The sequence below is a fragment of the Triticum aestivum genome, chromosome 7D (genome assembly GCF_018294505.1).
Source record: "Triticum aestivum cultivar Chinese Spring chromosome 7D, IWGSC CS RefSeq v2.1, whole genome shotgun sequence".
NCBI classification, from domain to species: Eukaryota; Viridiplantae; Streptophyta; class Magnoliopsida; order Poales; family Poaceae; genus Triticum; species Triticum aestivum.
The window spans coordinates 107,561,783-107,568,257 of record NC_057814.1 but is presented as its reverse complement, the minus strand read 5'-3'; positions in this window follow the sequence as shown (position 1 = coordinate 107,568,257).

The window sequence follows — 6,475 nt, the reverse complement described above, 5'->3', positions numbered from 1 at the left end:
TAACTTGGCCTACTTGATGCCTCGGCGTCGATAAAAACCCAAAAACCCTAACTTGGCCTACTTGATGCCTCGACATCGACAAAACGCCAAAAACAACCCTAATTGACCCTATTTGAAGCCTCGGTGTCGATAAAAAGCCAAAAACCTTAACTTGGCCTACTTGATGCCTCGGCGTCGACAAAAAGCCAAAAACCCTAACTTGTCCTACTTGATGCCTCGGCGTCGATAAAAAGCCAAAAACAACCCTAGTTGACCCTACTTAACTCAGAATTATCAGTTGAACAGGAACATACTAAAGCAAAAAATCATCAATTGCAAACAGATTACTTAAGATAACATTAACCAGCTCTAAATACCACCAAATTCAGCACTAGTTCAACTCCATACATAATCATAGTTTGACATTCAGCACTAGTTCAAATAGCACCACATTCAGCACTAGTTCAAATGCAAACATCTTTCTTAAGATTACATATCCATAGTTCAGGAGTACTCATAGTTAATAGAATTTAAACTACTATCATTACAACAAATGCCAAACCACACCCTACAAAAGGTCAGCAAATGCCAAATGATATTGCCCATTCTTCTCTTGCACTGCTTATCCATTTATGATGGCCTTGATCCCCTCCAGCTTCACATTGCTCTCTTCAACTGTCTTCTTGAGCTCATCAATGTGGATCTGCAAATTCTTCTTCTCTTCAGCTAGCTTCAACTTCATGTTCCTAATGACAGTACCTTGAGCAGCTGCTATGTTCTTCAAAGTGTCATACTTCTCCTGCAACATGGTTGTTTCAGCATCTTTCCTTTCTATCACTGCCCTCTGCTCCTGGGCATCCATAAGTGCATTGAGATCTTCAACCAACTTCTCATAGCTGGCCTGGAGTTTCTTCTTCTCTTGTGTCAGGTCATGAACAGTAAATGAATGCATCAGACATTCCTCATTTCTGTCCATCTTACTCTGTTCATACATAGACCACAACTTGAACAGTGCATTCTCAAGGGTAGTGGGCCAAGATGGATCAATCCATTCTACTAGTCCACAGTTTTTACCTTCCTGAAAAAAGAGTATTAACAAAATGAATTACATAACAGTGACTTGCTTACAATGATAGGCTAGATTACTTTATACTAAAATTCAGATCATGCTCTAAAGTAAACAACTACTAAGTAAACAATGCTGGTGTGCTAACCCATGAATATTCTGTCCTAAAATAAGTAACATGGCAGAGTTAAAAAATGACCTAACTAAACAATATTGCCAGATCCAAACTAAACAATGCTGGTGTGCTAACCCATGAATATTCTGTCCTAAAATAAGCTAACATGGCAGAGTTAAAAAATGACCTAACTAAACAATGTTGCCAGAACCAGACTAAACAATGCTGGCAGAGTAAACACTTAATGAATCCACTGTCCGAACTTCACATTATAATACAATGCCTGCTGGAGTGCCACATTACATGTCCATGGCAAACAAATGACAGATCTGTTAAGTTAATCAACAACTTCCAATTAGTTAAGTTGGAACCATACCTTCTCTGCACAACAAAGAAACCTCCTGCCGGTGTGGATCTCTTCGAAAGCAACGCGCCTTTCTGCTGCCTTCCCGTGTCCATGGCACAAAACATACATATCTGTCTCAGGGCCCTCGAAATCTGAGTCTTCGGTGCTAGCAGGAACCTGGAGTGCGAAGGAATGACAGAGATTTGGTCCAATGTTTGAAAAGAAGCTCATTCCAGAAATCCCCAAATATCAAACCCTAACCCTAACTCTGAGAACTGACCTTAATGGTGCCGTCGTCGGAATCTGAGCTCATGTACTGCCTGGTGTGCTCGCTGCTATCCGACCCATCACTCCACGACACCATGGCGCTGCGGCGCGGCGGCGACGGGTGCGGCGACCAAGAACAGAGCGAGAGCGAGAAGAGAGCGAGAGCGAGCAGAGAGCGAGCGCGAGCAGAGAGCGAGCGAGCAGAGTGGAGAAGGAGTAACGGTTCGCGCTTTTGACTGCTAGAACCGAACGGCGCCGTCTAACGGCTGTCGGTACGGCCTGGAGTGCCACGTACGCGAAAAACGGGCCCCACCTGTCATAAACTCACTTAACTCAGCCCGATCCGCCGATCAGTGGTTTTTGCAAAACAATTACGCAAGACGTGGTGCTTTCTGCAGAGAATCTGTATCCTAGTGTTTTTCGCAAACCAAGCCCTCAAAGTGGTGGTTTTATGCAATTTACTCGGCTAAGAACGTAGGACATATGGTTGGGCAATTGAGTCCTTTGGCATTCGTCGTACGTCTTGTATCCCGGGGCAAGGGAAAACCTGGAACAAAATTAGGTGAACAGTTTACTCGGAAAATGTACAACATCAGGACTTATCTGATGTACGTTGAACTTATGGATGCCGCGAGCTCTTCGGCAGGTGATGGTCGACGTTTTGTACTTGTACTTTCTTCTTCTTCCCTTTATCTTTTTGTGTATGCTGTGATGTGAATTGTTTTAGGCAGGATAACAAATTAACAATTGTATAGTACAAGAACTCCAGAACACAAATGTTCTGTGGAAACTCGAAGTCCTCTTACGTGATATGCCAATCATGGTACAGAAAAACTCTGAGTGCATGAGAGGGGAGCCGTAGTTAGTCGTGATTGAGCTATTACCGTGTAGAATTAATTAGTTCGACACTTTAAAGCAAAGAGAAGGGACGAGGAGAGAAAGAAGATGGCTGATTTCTAAAACTAAGAAGTAGCAGCTTATGGAGGTTGCTCATTGATGAAGATGTTCTTCTCAAACCCAAAAAAAAGTTTGATGAAAGGAAAAATAATTTGACAAGTGAGCTTACCACCACCAGGCGTCTGCTACTCGCTCCCATGTCAAGAAGATTTGACGATTGAGCTTACTAAATACTTGATTAAAAGATTATTTGGCAGGTGAACTTACGTGCAGGTGCAGGATCCCATGTCAAGAGGAAGCCGTCGTTGATGAGCTGCTTGTAGTCACTCGCGTTCGCCTCGCCTAATGATCCCATCACCGGCATAACGATAGCACCACAGCCGTCCAAAGCATAGCCGGCATATGCCCCAGTCGCATCATAAGGCACTCCCGTGCGAACATACGCGTTGGTCATGTCCACGCATCTCATCTCCACCAGCGCCTTGCCCCGCGGATGTGCCGCCGTCTTGGTACAGTTGTAGAAGATGAGATTCAGGTTGGCCGGGTTGATCTTAAACGAGAGTGCCAATTTGCTGGAGGTGTTCCGTCTTGGGAAATGGCAGACTTTGGGGATGCTAAAGGCTTCCTCTTTGTGTAGATCAACGACGCGCAAATTGCGGCCTTCATAAGAAATGTTCATGATTGCAAACCCAATGGGTCCGGAGCTCCGAAGAAGTGGTATACTTCTATTGCAACTCACCATAAAATCCAAGGGACCACAAGATCTTCCCGCCTCTATGTCAGCGAGCCAGAATGGATCGGAGACTGTGAGATTGCCGCACCTCTTCTTAGCTGAGCAGCCTCCCCCGTGCTCCTCCTTTGCCGTCACAGGCACCAATGGCACCGACGAAAGCAAGACGAAGACTAAGGCCCTGTTCGGAGACCCGCCACTCCACCACTCCGCTTCCGGAGCTGGAGTTAAAAAGTACGGAGCTAGTAAACGGATGCTCCAGCTCCTCGTATTTTTAGGAGCTGGAGTGACTCCGAACAGGGCCTAAGAGCCAACAGCTCGTAGCCATCGGTTTATACAACCTAGTTTGTTGCATTTGCAAACAGAAGGGGGCGAACTGAATTTGTGATCATGCGTGTGCATCGCTAAGAATGGGTGGTATGGATGGGGCTATATGGAGTCCTTGGCAGTCGTCGCCCGCACATAAGAATTCCCTGAGTATGTGCGTGCGAATTCCACACATACGAGTTGACGGGACGAAGAAAGACCTGGGACAAAACTATGAGTGGCTGCAGATCGAGCAGTTACAGGAATTTTCAGACATGTCAAAATAGATGAAACGATCGTGAACAGTCCCAGTCTCTGAGATGCCGTGAACGGCATGGCATCCTCATCAGCAACCTTCCCCACACGTGTACCCATTTGTGTGTGCCATCAAGGACTCATAACACAAGCTAGAGTTGGCCCTGTCCTTGAGTGCATGACGGTCGTGTGCACGTTTTTGTTAGGAAGACCGAGCAGCCTTGTGCTGGCTTTTGCTTTTATGTTCTGCGCGCTGTGTCGCGAGATGGGTCATCGCTGGCCTTCTACCAAAACATCCCTACCACTGCCTTCCCGACATGACATGTCTGTAAATTCGGTTACCTTAAGGGCCTTATTCTAAGTCCGGGTAATGGTCTCTCGTAAAAAAAAAGAGGCGCCGGCGTATCCCAGGTCAAGAAGAAGCCATCATTGATGATATATAAGAGCATCTTCAGCCGTTGGCCTCCCAGGAGGCGCTAAAAATCGCCCCTGGGCGCACCGGCGCAAACCACGTGCTGGGGGCGTGATGCCCCCCCGGTCGCGGCGCCCACGTTTTTTTGAAAATTTAAATTCCGGCACAAACACGACGCAAATTCAACCAAACTTCGGCGAGTTCGTACATATTTAAAATATTTTACAAAAAAGAAAAAAAACGCTACTAGGCTGCTCCTTGCCGTCTCCCTCGCCGCTCCTCGCCGCCTGCCGCCCTTGCAGTTCTACATGCCGACGAGGCTGTAGAACCGCGTGTAGTCGTCGCCGCCGCCGTCGTCGTCGTCGTCGTCGCCTCCTCCGCGGCCGCCGTCCCTGCTGCAACCCTCCCCCGGTTGGCGCGGCGGGTTGGACGGTCCGGGGGCGTCCTCGTCGTCGTCGCTGTCGAGGATCACGACGCCGTGCTCGTCCTCGCGCCCACGTCTGCGGGCGGCTATCTCCTCCAGGGCCCGGCGCTGCCGGACCATCTCATCGCGGAGGTAATCGTCCCGCGCCCACTGTAGGGCGTCCTCGTCGGAGAAGCCGCACCGGGCTATCTCCTCGTACTCCGCGGGGAGGCCGGGCTCCGGCTTGGGCCTGACGAGGACGAGGCGGCCAGAGGCGGGGGTGGAGTCGCCGATGTGGACGCCGGAGCTGCGGGTGCGCCGGCTGACAGGCGTGTCCTGGGGCTCCGGCTTGACGGGGCGGAGGCAGGGAGAGCCAGACGAGCGGCCGGACGAGGAGGAGGACGCCCCGGGGTCCATGCGCCTCGGCGTCCACGAGCTCCCACGTCGGCGAGAGAAGGATGGGGGAGCGGGGTACTCCAGCCTCGGCGTGTTGCCGCCCTCGATGTACTCGAGGACGGCCTCCAGCGTGCGGCCGGGCACGCCCCACCATCGGCGCCGCCCTTCGGAGTTGAGCCTTCCGGAGAGCACGACGCCGTTGGTGGCCTCGAGCTGCTAGGCGTGGCGGCGGCGGAACTAGGGCTCCCAGAGCAGGCTGTCGGGGACGTACCGTGGACCTTCCCTCGCCGCCTGTGGCAGGGAGGCGCGGATACGCGCGATCTCCGCATGCCACGCCGCCCCGGTGGGCGGTGGTGGCACCGGGACCCCGCCGGCGCTGATTCTCCATGCCTCGGGCATCCGCATGTCCAGCGGGACCGGGTACTTGGCCTCGAAGAGGAGCCGAGCTTCGTCCTCGTGAAGGTGGCGGCGGCCGAAGCCGTTCGCCGCCGCGCCGTCGCCTGGGAAGCGCTCGGCCATTGTAACGCCCCGAGACCGACGCTTCAGAAGATTTCCATATATTTCGTGATCACCGTGTGTTTCTTTTGTGCTTGCTCTTTTATTTTTGCATTGCATCATGTCATCATGCCATCATGTCATTAATCTTTGCATCTCAACTCAACTAATAAATTGCATAGATGGTCGATCTATTTAAATCGAGGGAAGGGTGACTTCTCTTTATAACATATCCTCCCAATATTAGGGAGCTATATTAAATATTTCTTAATTTGGAAACCACCATAACACACTTGCAAATAATCCCAATGCCTTTGTTATCTCAATTCTTGGTCTCCGACTTGTCCTCATATTCTTTTATCGTTTTATCGAGGCTCTTCCTAAATGTTCAACATTTTGGAAACTTCGGATTCACACTCCTTGTTCTAACCAATTGAATTTATATCTTTCAATCATGCCACTTCTATTTTTTCTGGATCAAGCGCATTTTTATGAGCCCGGGAAAATTAACCGCATGCGCAAATCCTTTCTCTAACCCTCTCTTTCTTTTTCTTTTCTCTAATACCATTCTGCCAAAGATTTAAGGGAGAGAGAAGAGAGAGACCCCCAGCGCACCCCAGCCGGCCACTTGGGCCTCCTGTAGCTGCAGCCCGTTAGGCCCAGCCCAGCCTCTTTCCCTCGCTAACCCTAGCCTCCCTTCTCTAGATCCCATCTCCCTCCAGCGCCGCCAGGACCCCGATCCCCATCTCCCTCCGCTCGATCTCCTCCTCACCCTCTCGATCTCCCACACGCATACACCCAGCGCCTC